This window comes from Colossoma macropomum, unplaced genomic scaffold (assembly GCF_904425465.1).
Source record: "Colossoma macropomum unplaced genomic scaffold, Colossoma_macropomum, whole genome shotgun sequence".
Taxonomy (NCBI): domain Eukaryota; kingdom Metazoa; phylum Chordata; class Actinopteri; order Characiformes; family Serrasalmidae; genus Colossoma; species Colossoma macropomum.
In genome coordinates, this window is record NW_023494803.1 from 26,065,383 (window position 1) to 26,079,183 (window position 13,801).

Consider the following 13,801-nt stretch of genomic DNA (forward strand, 5'->3'; position numbering starts at 1 on the left):
ATAATGTGTGCAGTTAACCTACTCAGCACAGCACTATTTGCACAGCTCACATATCTATACATTGTTCATTCCGATTCATTCTGTCATCCAATGTACCATATTTATTGTTGGGTTTTGAGCCTATTTATGCACTATTGTGTACCTATTGTATCGCACTACTCTATTGCTTCATTTGTGTAGTCTCTGTCTTGGTCACTTGTCCTGTATGTTCCTGTAAATATGTGTATGTGGCACAATGTCCCTGGAAGAACATTCATTCCACTTTATACAGAAGTCAGAGACCACATTTTGTTTATTCAATTTCCAGTCAAAACAGCCATTAAGTACAAGATATTTGTTTTTCAGAAGATACTTCAAGCTCCACTCTTGCTACAGATCTGAAACAGTCCACAGCTGTCTTTCTTTCCACTGTGAGAAGACAGCACTATGAGTCTGAAAGGATGTGCAGCTGTCAAGAAGCTGTTTGTTTGCCAATGAATTGAAGAAGCCGCTGGTGTTCTCAGAGCAATGAACTGGCTACTCCAGAGCCCAGACCTCTAAATCATTGAATGTGTTGGATGTGAGAAGTAGAAAATGTAACCAACTTCTGAGACTGAACTTTGGAGGTGTGCAAAAACATCCCTGCAGATTTCTTTGAAAACCTGAAAGGAAGTCCCCCAAAAATGAATGGAAGCTGTAATAAAGGCAAAGGGTAGACACACAAAATACTGAAACCTTTGATATTACTTGAATATTTAGATTTTAATGTAATCACAATAATCATAATTTAATCAAAATAATCCTCTTGATCTCAATCATGATCTATTATTACTTCAAGTAAGAGCAGTAGAATCTACAGTAATGAAAAAAAGAAAAGAACAAAAAGAGGGGTTGCTTTTAATGCTCTGAGCAGTTGTTCATGTTTTTTATTTATTTATTTATTTATTTTTTGCTTTTTTTTGTTGCTTTTTTTCTCTATATATCTGTGTTTTAGTTTTTGGTCTGAATGTTGTCTGCCCTGTAAAGCGGTGAAAAATGCTAAACATACATTGATATGTCAGATATAGCACAATGCTTGCCATTCGTCTCATGTTGTGGTTTCCAAATGTGCTGAGGTTCATTATTTTCTGGTCTGATCTAGTCTCCAACGACGTGGCAGAGTACAAGAGAAGTGCTCTCCTGAGCCTGCCTCAGTGAGACAGAGACAGAATCTGAAATGTCATGGTGAAATGTCAGTGGTGTAGTGCTGTGGTATCTCAGCCTGGCAGGTGGGTCTAATCTGCAGCTGCATTCCTCCAGCGCACTCGACAGCCGGCCAGCCGAGCCGACAGATGTTGGGCAAGATGAGAGTGAACGAGGGGGACAGAGATGCTGTACACACCCTGCACAGGCTCACAAATGGGAACTGACTGTGCTGTTTCACAGAAAGCCTGTGATTTAGCTACATCAGAGAAGTACATACGAAAGAGAGACTATTACAATGAATTGGCATTTTATTAGGCCTTATACATGCAGTCATGGGTCATTTTGACACTTATTAATACCATACCTATGTATCTATATTTATATTTATTTATCTATCTATATATCTCTCTCTCCTTCTCTCTCTCTCTCTCTCTCTCTCTCTCTCTCTCTCTATCAGTCTATATATGTATATATATATATATATATATATATATATATATATATATATATATATATATATATAAAAACCAAAAATGGTCTGTGTGTGTGTGTGTGTGTGTGTGTGTGTGATGCTGTATAAGAACCATTCTTGGTTCGCCTAAAAGAGCCATTTCTAAAAATGAGATATATAATGGACAAGTTCTTTAAAAATTTAAGGATTTTCCTACCATAGTACAATAGTAAGTCAAGAACCACTTACAAACCAACCAAGGAAATTGCCCTGTCCAACAAGGGAACACCATTGACTGCTGGCCAGATATTGTTTGAGTGGTCAGCAGTGATACCCACATTGTAGAACTATGTTAATGGACATACTATTGAACACTTCAGCAGTATTATTTTGAGAACTCAGTGGTCTCAATAATCTTCATGACCTATAAACTGTATGTTGTTGTTGTTGTAAACAGTTATTGGTCATGTGTCTGAACAATCCAGTGTTTCTCATGGACTTAATAGATGTTTGCCTTAGACTTATAGTAGTGTTCAAAAGTCAGAGACCACTCATCATTTATTTGTTTTCCAGTCAAAATGGCCACTAAGTACAAGTTGTTTATTTTTCAGTGTCAAAAACGAAAAAAAAAAAAACATATAGGCTATTTAAGTCCTGACAACTAAATAAGCGCTTTACCTTTATTAAAGCTTCCATTCTTTTCAGGAGACTTGCTTTTAGTTTTTCTGAGAAATCTGCATGGATATTTTTCCACACCTCCAAAGTTCAATCCTAGAAGTTGGTTGCATTTTCTGCTTCTCACAAGCCAAATGCAAATTTTCTGTTTTTGTCTCTTTTCTTCTCCCAGTAATGGCTTCTTGACAAATACACATCATTTCAGGCTCATAGTGTTAAGTTGTCTTCTAACAGTGGAAGGATGGACAAAAACATCTCTAGGATTTTTACAGATCTGAAGTAAGAGTTGAGCTTGATTTTCTCCTCTCTGTCAAGATGAAAGCTTTAAATACTGTTTATCTGATAGTGACAGCTTTGGTGGTCTACCAGGTTTGCACAGTTGTTAGGAGTCCTGTGATCTCTGTATTCCTTTTCAGTTTGGGATTTTTTCCACTTTTGGAATCTCCTGGGTCACATTTTTCCACTTTTTTCATTTGGCTTTCCCTTCTTTATGGATGTGGATTATCTAACTAATATCTCCTGACAAATGAATAACTTGTTCCTAATGGCCATTTTAACTGGAAATTCAATAAATGAAGGGTGCTCTCTGACCTCTGCACAGTACTGTATCATTTTCCTATTCATTCTGAGAGCAGTACAGAAGTAGTCCACTGAACAGACTCCATTCTTTCTCCAATATATTTACACACGCTGCAGACAAGTTGGACAACAAACTTCTATGTCAAACCTATCAGGCCAGTCCATTAAGTTAAGAAGCGTCCATCTGAACACTCTGATAGCCCCAGTGCTCAGTGGTGATGGATTTGATGCGTTTGATGGTGGCCCCATGTGGAAAAGCCCAAACTTGACCTGTTCTCTATGCTGTTGACTACAGCCCATTATTAGCCAGTGACAGATGCCCATTGTGACAGGGGCTGGAGGGAGAAGGTGCCAGGTCAGCGGGGAGCCCATCCGTCTCTGTCCTGCAGGGTCAGGGGAGGGGACGTGCGATTGATTCTGCTGAAGAGGGGAGCTGTCCCTGTGAGTGATGGCAGGGGACCTCACTAGTTCTCCGCACATGGTCAGAATGAGCAGGCCATGATCAGGGGTCAGGAGCAGCTGGTAAGGCTAAAGGAGACATGTTGTGCATGTGTGTTTATATGTTTGTTATGATTGTATGATGGTGCTATGATTTAAACGTGATATGGCGCGCTAGAAAAGCTGACTCACTCTGCTTCACTATTGTAGCAGATTATTAGGCAAACAATTCTGAAAAAAAGTCATTTTTATTATTTTTATTTTTTTTATTATATACCTCTTTAAAATGATGTGGAGGGTCTTCATACCTTAAAAAGGTTCTTCACACTCCCACAAATCCATTAAAAGGTTTAGTAGCGAACCAAAAGTGGTTCTTCTACAGCAGGAGTGCACAACTCCGATCCTGGAGGGCCAACAAAGTTTGATAGTTTCCCTACCCAAACACACCAACAAAACCTGGCAATTAAAAAATGAGTGTAAGCAGGTGTGTTTAAGCAGGTTAATCACCAAATTGTTCTGGACACTGGCCCTCCAGGACCGGAGTTGTGCACCCCTGTTCAATGGCATCACTCTACAGAACCCTCTTTAGCTCCTTTACTTTTATTTTTATTTTCTGTACTGACAGATTCACATTGTGCTGGTTGTAGATCATCAGCAGAATGCACCTGAACCATGTCAGTGCAGTAGCCTGCATTACATTAAACAGACCCCCTCAAATCACTTATCAAAGGACTGCGAGGCACTACAATCAAAGGTATGGTGTGTTATGGACTGGCCGTTAGTTTTAATTACAGGAAATTGTGCAGGCTTTTGTGGCTCTCTGTAAGGCCGGCTGTGTGATCTGCCATGTACACAATAATCTGATCCTGTGCTGACAGAAAGAGCCAGGTGCTCATATATTTGCACATACAGCTCGTATATTTGACAAGAAGCAAATGATAAAAAACAGTGTGGTTTCTAATCTTCACTAATGCACTGAACCTGTACAGTGTCTTTTACATTTTCAGCTTAGAAATCCTATCCTGTTGTATATTCTGCCATTTTTGGAAAAGATTAGCCTAAGATTTTTATGAATCTTCTAATGGCCTCAGCCTGCAAAGTAGCAATTAATATCTTAAACCCAAAGCCTTTGAGATGTCTGATTTCTACAAAATGTTAACACAGTTTACAAGGCTTTTGCGAGGATGGATTTGGTTTAGTATCTCTGCCATTTTAAACTCTCTGATATGCCTTTGTAAACTGATGTTTTCACTAGGCATTTTCTTTTAGATGCACCCTAATGGCTCCATTCAGCCAGACTAGAGCTAATACAAGCTCACACCAGACTTGTTTTCAAATCATCACACATATCTAATCCAGTCCTGCCGGCTCTGTGCTAATATCACCCAAACAATTGCATATGCCCCATAAAGCTTTACAGGCAGAGGCATGGCATCTGGCGCTTGGCCATCGGTGTGGGGGGATTTGATATTTTCACCTGTTCCGCACACGTACACCGCTGAGCGGTAAACATGCCTCAGTCCACACTTGTTTGAGAGCCCATCTGGTGCCTAGCATTAAAAGCTCCTATTTAAACAATAGGGCCCAGGAACGGAAAAGGGCAGATTGCACCGCAGCCTCCAATAAAGACAAGCAGTGCATGACATTTACCTCCCCATACACTCTAGGACACCGCCTCACACAGGTTGCCTCTTGTCAGTGGACGCTGCCAATAAAAAAGGCAATCTCAGGAGATGCAGTCCAGCTTGTGAAAATGTCCCTTTTCTTGTTTATTAATATTATGTTATTGTCAGGGATGACAGTGAGGATGTACACAATGAATAAATTTACATATGGGTCTATCATAAACCTTTGACAAATACAAATGCCATTTTTAGTCCTATGGTGAATTATAGCAGGGACTCCTTGTATGACTGATTCACGGTAGAAGACCACAGTCTGTCAGTAAACGGTTAGTCTTTGGGATTTGGCGCCCTCATGTGGTGACCAAGACGAACTTCATCTAAGTCTATGCTAAGGGGGATTGAGGGCTAAAAGCGAGCTCTTTTAACCTTCTCTACGTGTGCTAGTAAAACTAATAAATAGAGCCGGACTGTCAGGGTGAGGGCCTGGTTTGGTTGTTTTCTGAAAACAAGGCTTTCAGAGTCGAGCTATGAACTGTCTACAGCTGCCAATGCTAATGAAGCCAATTAGCAGAGTAATTACATTACTGTCTCTATGGGAATGGAAAGGGAAAACAAGAGGGTTGGAAATGAAGAGCTTTTCCTTTTAAAGGGATTTTTTCCTGTCCTCTTCTTTCCTGTTTTTTCTTGAAAGGTGGTTCTTTGAGGGTTAATCACAGGCGGGCGTCGCTCAGCTCCATTAGAATTCCTCTGCCTATTTCAGTTAGCACATGTTAGCATATGCTAATATATCCTCTACTAAAGCTCTCTTTCTGTTTCCCTCCATCTCTTTTTATCTCCTATATCTCGCTGTAACTCTGTTCACGCACTCTGTTTCATCTTTAGCTCATTCAGAGTTGCTTAATATTATTATCCCATTTATGTGTAACCACTAAATTTAGTACCACAAAGGGGGAAATCCCACAGAACGTGTTCTGATTGGTCTAAACTAATGATATTTTTTAATGATATCGTTACCTCAGATGAACATCTAAAAGTATGCGTTTTAGTTGTTTTACATGCAATCTTCAAACTTTTATTTAGAATCAGATTAGGATTTATGTTGGGTTAATTTTGGATTTATGTGTAGAAGCCTCTACACACACACACCACACACACACACACGTAAGCCACTTATCCTCCTGGGTTGTGGGGGTGCTAGAAGCCTCTAAAGCACTGTGAAATTATGTCATACTAAATAGTGATGTTGGAACAAATCATTCAATTTCAGAGAGAGAGAGAAAGAGAAAGAGAGGGCAAGAGAGTGAGAGCCTAATCTCTAAATCAGTATTGGAGCTGGGAAGTTAGCGCACACTGCTAATGTGAGTGGGTTTTGCTGTGGTGCTTGTGTATTCAGCAGAGCTGTTCTTCATAAGGAGTGGAGGAGGATTAGCAGGCACTCTGAAAGCTAAAAGGACTCAGTGCAGGATCACACCGTCCCTGGAGATGCCTTCATCCTGCTGAAGCCACCCTCACACACCCCGACCTCTCTCTCTCTCTCTCTCTCTCTCTCATTTCACTCAGTCCTGGCACACACGCTGGGATTTACTGGAACAGAGAAAGGCAGCTGAGCCTAATGCGTGCCACTCAGAGATATGGTTTTTAGACATGATTCCATTCAGATTCAAATGAATACTGGCCCTTACTTAGTATAAAGAGACCGCTTTCAATGACAGTCTGGTATATTTGCCATTTTTGGACAATTTTGTCATGAAAGCTGGATATATTACATCCTTCATTTTCTGGTAGGAGGATTTCATAAAGATGACATTTATCAATTATGGTACTGTGAATTATATAGATCAGATCAACATCTTATTTCTGTAATACCAGAAATGAACATATTAAACCCAGGCTGCTCAAAGAGTGGCAAATGAGAATGTTTGATTTGGCTTACAAAACCCTATTTTTTTAAACATATTTTTTACTAAAATAACTTACTGAATTCTCTTTTTTTCTTTTTAAAATTGCTACTACTTTTTTGTAGTAGTTTGGTAACAAAATATAGCATAATGTTGTTACATACAAGTTGATTTTAAAACCACCTTCCATTATTTGTAGTTTTTGACCTTGGCCCACCACAAACATTACACTTTGCCCCCCCAAGAGAAAAAATTTGGGCAGTCCTGTAAACATTGTAAAACATTGTGTGTGAAAATATAGCCTGGCTGTGGTTGCTACTGCCATCTTCTGGTGGATGTTGGTATTACACCCTTTATCGTAGTCAAAAGGATAGAGGTGTTGTTTGTGTGCTTAGGTTCTTTCTAGTGAAATCTCTAACCTCATTCTGCTGTGTGAATTTTGTTAACTTTTCCCACAGATTCTGCCACCCTTGAAAATGGTACAGGCACCAAATTCAAGCCTAAGAAAAGCCACAGGCATTTTTATTCCCACAGATCAATGAAAAATTTACTTTGTGCAGTACAGATTATAACTATTGATAATCAAGTATGGGAGGTCTGGTTTGGGAGGTCAATGTCAGTCTATAGCCAAAGTTAACTCCCATTTAAGCTACTGTCATATACTTGACATGCTACCACTGTGAGAGAGATCTAACAACTTGACCGTCCACTTTAATCTAAGTTGTATTTTCTGTTATGTACTAGGTATGCAGTGCCTCAAACACTGATCCCAGTTCAGTTGTACTCTGGAAACACATAGTTGTAATTGTTGTGGACAGTGGATCATTTGAGGTCGATGTGGCAGACTGCCCATAATAAGGGGGTGAAAATATTGTAGCTCTTTTCTCATGCTTTGTTTTTTCCTTAGGCAGTTCACACGCTCTCAGTTCTGCATCCTCTGCAGCAGATGGCCTTGTTATCATTCTGCATTAAGGTATCTACAAAAGTACTGCTTAAATCTTCAGGTCACATTTTTAGAACATTCTTTGTAGGGGAGAGTGGGGAACAAGCAAACGTGGAGTAAAGTATAACGGATACTGTATGTAGTTAAACAGGTTCTTGTATTCCTGTTGCAACATTGTCTGTGAACTTTCACAGCAATGAGACAGATATTTCCTCAGATTCATCCTGAAGATGTATTGACCCTCGTTTTTGTAACATAGAAGTAACTGTTATCATTGTAAAGGTTTCTGATCACTGAGTTGTGTGTGTAAGTCATAGAATTCAAAGTTTTTAATACAGCACCGTTTTTGAAGCACAGTGAGAGCTAGCTAAGCAAAAGTTCTGACTCCACATGGTGGGGTTAGTTGTAACTCAACTAAAACCCCCAAAGTAAACAGTTTTAGCAGACCTTTCCTCACAAATAACAAAATGTTGGAAGTATTTTATGTATTTAGATTGAAAAGCCTGTCTGGTTCAAAGAAACTATAACTGTATTCCATTAATTGCATTTTGCATCAATTTACCAAACTTTTTTACTGACTGTTACAGCTGGACCATCTGTCTGTTACAACCTCCACCCACAATACTTTTTAAAATAGTTTAGCAAAAAACAAAATTGGTTGTGCTCCACTCTCCCCTGTTTAAAGTACCAAAATATTAGCATATATTTACACTCATATAAACATAATCATTTATTTTTTGTAAAATGCACTCGGAGTGGAGTGTCTCATTCCCCTGGTGTTCTGCAGATCAGGCACTGAACACTTTGTTTCCCAGTCACTGGTTCTGGACCTGGCCTTAAGTGACCACAGACTGAGTGTTCCAGGCAGACCGCTGCCAGGCAGTGTAAAGATTCACATGGATGACGTGGGTATGTGCGAGTCCACATAATAAACATTGGTGTTTTAACACAGCCCTGAAGTGTTCTGGAGTCTGTTTACACCGAGTCCAGACACACCATGTAGTCCATACTGTTTTAATGTGTATTGTCCCAGTATGACAAAAGACATTTGTCTTGTACAGTGATGGCTGTTTTTTCTCTGTGGTAGACCAAATCTTTCCTGCAAACTCGACCTGCTGAATGAGTTTCTGGGAAGCAGATTCTAGACAGCTGCAGCACTGTTCCTTTGGCTCTCCAGATGGCTCCTGCATTCACAAAGTCAGCCATTTGTTATAGTCTTACAACCTAAACTGTCTAGGGTTATTACCATCATTTTGCAGAGCTACAAGTATGATTCTGTAGATTAAAGATGAAATGAATTATCTTTACATTTTTTATTAACACATACAACTTTTTTTGGTTTATTTCAATGTAAAGACATGACAAAAACATGGCGAACATATAAAGGGTAGTTTTTCCCTCTGGAAAATAAAACAAATTTAAGTCACGGAAAAATATCCCCTCTTCTACATACAAGCACAAATGTGGTATCAATTGAAGGTTTAGAATCTGCACGTCCGGCAGAGTTTCTCTGCTTGTTTCAATAAGCTACAAGTGAGAAATAAGAAATATAAAATTAAAACATTCTTTTGTTATCAACCGTGACTTCTAATGGTTAAAGGATGTATCTGGTTTTGTCATGCATTCCTGCTATTGATGGCCCCGCCTTTCCAGAGGCCTCATCTGCAGCAGCTTTAGTAAATAGTGGGTGTTGTGGTAAACACTTGCCAGCTGTGGGATGCTTGGTCGTTTTTCATGGGCACTTCCTTCCTGTTTGTGTGAAGTTGCATGATAGGTGATGTTCTGGATCCATCCATTACTGGTTTGGAGACTGAGGGGAGGGGAACATGAACCACATTTCCCTGGAAGTTTGTGCCACAGTACCACCTCTTAGGCACGCAACCCAAAAATGACATCCAGAGCGATGCCTTGGAAGAACAACATGAGCTAGAGCCTTTTTAGGTTTACAGGAAAATCTCATTTTCTCCGTAAATGTGGTAGTAATGCTGACTCATTCTGCATTGTTGATTAAAAAAAAATTAAGCAGACTTGTCTCACATGGGTTCTCAGAACTCTATTCCTAAGAGATCATCATTCATTTGTGCCAGCAACCAATGTGGAAGCACATCTGGGATGATGGAACAGAATCTGTATGGACACGGGATATTAATGATGCAAGCTGAGGCTGCCAGTATCTTAGGTGTTTTCAGCAGGCTCCGGAGAAAGTAAGCTGTGCTGTCAGAGGTGATGGTCTAGCGAATTCACTTTGCGGGTCGCAGGAGAGCGAGCCTGCAGGGAGGTCTGTATCTGTAGCAGACAAATCACAAAATCTGCACAATGATGAATTCGTCAACGATGTTAGTCATTAGAACTCTGGCTGTACAACATCGTGGTCCAGTTCAAATGCTTAGCGCTGTGAATGCGTATTTTACATCAATGGAAAGTCCATCTAGCACAGTTGCAACTTCTGATGTAATGTATTTTCATGGTCCTGTGTTTTCTCAAGACATGGTTCAAGGCAACACGTCCAAAGCAAAGCAGTTTTTGGAAGACAGTCGCGGCAGCATCTCCAGCAATTACAACCCAAGTCCCAGTGCACCGACCTCTGGCAGCTGAGGAGAACAGTGTGCTTCAGAATGATGACGCTAAAGAATTACACGTCTTTAGAGGAAAATGCCCTAAAGTTCTGCCAACTCTATTGCGAACATACAATATTTTAATTTTCTTCCTCTGGGGAATACTGGAAGCGAGGACATGTGTGCTGTTTGCTGTTTTTGCAAATACAGTTTTAATAGGATTGTCCTGCTGCAGGCCAACTTCACACATCTTGCTTTCATTTCTTTCTCTACTGGTGTTTGAGTCTACAATGTTATATTTTGGACCCACTTAAATTCTGGGCTGTTTCTCAAAAATTCTGAGCTTGTTTCTTTTGTTTGGGTCTAGTGCTCCAAGCGAATTCTGCTTCCTACTGGTTTGTATGATTTTACCTGGTTGTGCCAACTTGATACTCTTTGAACCCATTTGGCTTTGATAAAAATGATCTGTCCTCATTTTTCTCCACACGGGACATTCTTTATCCTTCAAATGGTACTTTATGGTGCATTGTTACCAGAATTCATTAATGTGTGCCTTATGTTAAATGAATGCCAGTATAATGGTTTTACTTTTAAGTAAAGTTTGAAACATTTTAAACATATCTGCACTAATTTTACACATCATGCACCCACCATGGACCTTCTGCTTTGAGTGTACATCCATCTCTGAAGACTGAGACCAAAGTGACATCCTTGTGCATTGTGATTTACTGCTGCACTGGCCTGATGAAGAGTGAATTTGAATTCTCATGTGCTGTCTTACATGTCATTGAAAAACACTGCTTTATAAAGGCTACTGTATGACCAGGTGGTTGATAGTACCAGAATGGAGGATTTGGAGTCTCCAAAGGCTTGTGTCATGAAGCATGATTTCTTGCTTAGCCAGCTAACTATAATCTTAGTTTGATCAAAACCCTGGATTTTCTGTTGAGGATCACTTTTAACTGGGCTACATCACCATGACAACTGGCAGGATTTTGGATCATAAACAGCTCTCAATCAGGGTGAGCTTCTGACCAATCGGTGACCCCCTTCTGACAGAGGTGGAAGTTCCTTTTTTTCTTTGAAAATGTTTCATGCAATTGGCTATTTGCCCTAAACATAATGTTTTCATGTGTACACACACAGGGATTAATGATAGCTTGTGCATCCAAACATGGTTTAACAGAGAAAGTTGTTAACCGCCTATGGAATGGTTTTACATGTGGTTGAGTTTGGGGACCTGGGTTTGCAGAGTATGGACTACTCTATACTTTGAGGTAAGTTTCAACAAAATGTCCATATTTATTAGTGTTCACATGAAAAAAAAGAAAAGAAAAACGGTGCAAAAAGGAAAATAACAGATTAAAAGCAGATTCTAGACATACAGCCTCACTTGTTCTAGTCCACAAACATCAGTCTAGTAAACGTTTTCCTGACTCAACTGCAGTACAGGATGAAGTCTGAGGCCACAAGGCTGATTAGACTTTTAACTCCACAACTAGGCCTAATGCCCACAATTTTGAATTTATTTGAGTGTGTTTGTTTGTTTGTTTGCTTTGTATTTATTAAAAAAAAATTCTGCTAGACTGAATCTCTCCCCCCCCATTTAAACTTACAGCCCTCCCCTAATCAGACCAGGCTAAACCACTGCTAGGAGCAAGTGGTTTAACAGAGGATAGTACAAGAATGTAAATATATTAATGCAAACATCATTGTCACCAAAATACATGCTGACATGTCATTGGGCTGTTCATTCATATTACTGGTAAGTATGTTCTCAACTGCTTGATTTAACATTGTTCTTTCTCTCCCACAGGTACCTCCCACAGGTGCTCTCTCCCCTTCCCTTCAGTTAACGTTTTGTTTTTTCTGCGGTAATCTTTCTCTCATGTTAAGACATTTCTTTTGTGGACTGATCCAAGTTCTATGTGGGAAACTTGTTTCTTGATTGGTCACTGCCTGACAGCATGCACTTAAAAAAAAAACTCTAATAAAGATCAGTTCCTGCACACACCTCATGACTCTCAGCAGCTTTATCAGTTTTACACACTTCTCTTTGTTAGTTTTCTTAGTTAGCATGATCAAACATAGGTTAAGCCGGAATGTACAGTGCTTATATTTGTGGTTAGGGTTCTTTGCATTGTGAAATGTTTCCTCAGATTGAAGGAGAATGAATGTGCTGTACATGGTTCTATATAGAACCTTTTTGAAAAGGGTTCTATATAGAACCAAAAAACGGTACTTCTATTGCTGCAAGCTTGACATTGTAACCATAGAAGAAGCTTTTTCAAAAAGGTTCTACATAGAACCATGAAAAGAACCCTTTAATCATGCAGTGGGTTGTTTGGGTGTTTGTTTCTATATATATATAACATTATCTTTGCTAAAGAAACCTTAAAGAGTCCAGTCTGAAAACAAGTCCCACTCCAGCCTTGTACAAGAGTGACCATATATCCTATTTTTCCAAGACATGTTCTTGTTTTGAGACATAAAAACTGTGTCCTGCCAGGATTTCTAAATTGCCTAAAATGTTTGGGATTTGTCTTTTCTTTCATGTTGACATTTGCTTTTTACAGTCTTCCCCATGCCGCCCTCCTGCTCTGTGTCCTCTTTTTTGGAAACCAAAAATATGGTCATCTTAAATGGAGACAAAAAGAAAATGAGCAGGCACAGCTGTTATGGATGCTACCAGGCAGCCTGTACTAAAACGTTGATCGACATGGCAACATTAACTCTTGGCAGGACTTTCTTAGAATTTTGCAAACAATGGATTATGTAGAAACAAAAAAAGAGTATATATTTCGCGAAAAATCTCTCTTCTTTGTTTGCAATCCTACTTTGAACTAATGTTCAACTTTGTGTGTCCCAACACGTGTCTAAACCACAATGTTAACTCCAATTTGTGTGTGGAAATGGTTCGAGTGCCTTAGGTGGTACATGCAACATGAGTTATAAACAAAGCCATGGAGTGGCTTCTTTTAGATGTTGCACATTGTGAAATCTCAGTATAATCAAAATACGATCACACAAAAAACATTTCATATTTACCCTATCAGAGTTCTTACTTACATACTTCATTTAATCCTATTATGCACCTAGCAATATTTCGTTGTTGACTGCAAGCAAAGATCTGACTGAATTTAAAACATTTGGGTTTGGGGAAATTATCTTGTAGCAAAAGAAATATAAACCACATGCTCCACAAGCTTTTAAGTCATCTTTGAGGTTGTGTACAAAGAAGTTGTGTGATTTTATTGTAGACTTATTTCTCTAACAATTACATTGATCATCCAGTCAGACAGCAGTTAAGCGTGTTTTAACTCAGCATGATATACACTGCTCCTCACACACATCTGGAAGCTATGTGCTGCTAAAAGCGCAAGAAGTGGCTCTTTGGTGCAAATCCGAACATTTTAGCGGCTGCGCTCCAGGAGTCGCAGGACAACAATTCAGTCACACAATGTTCATTCGTC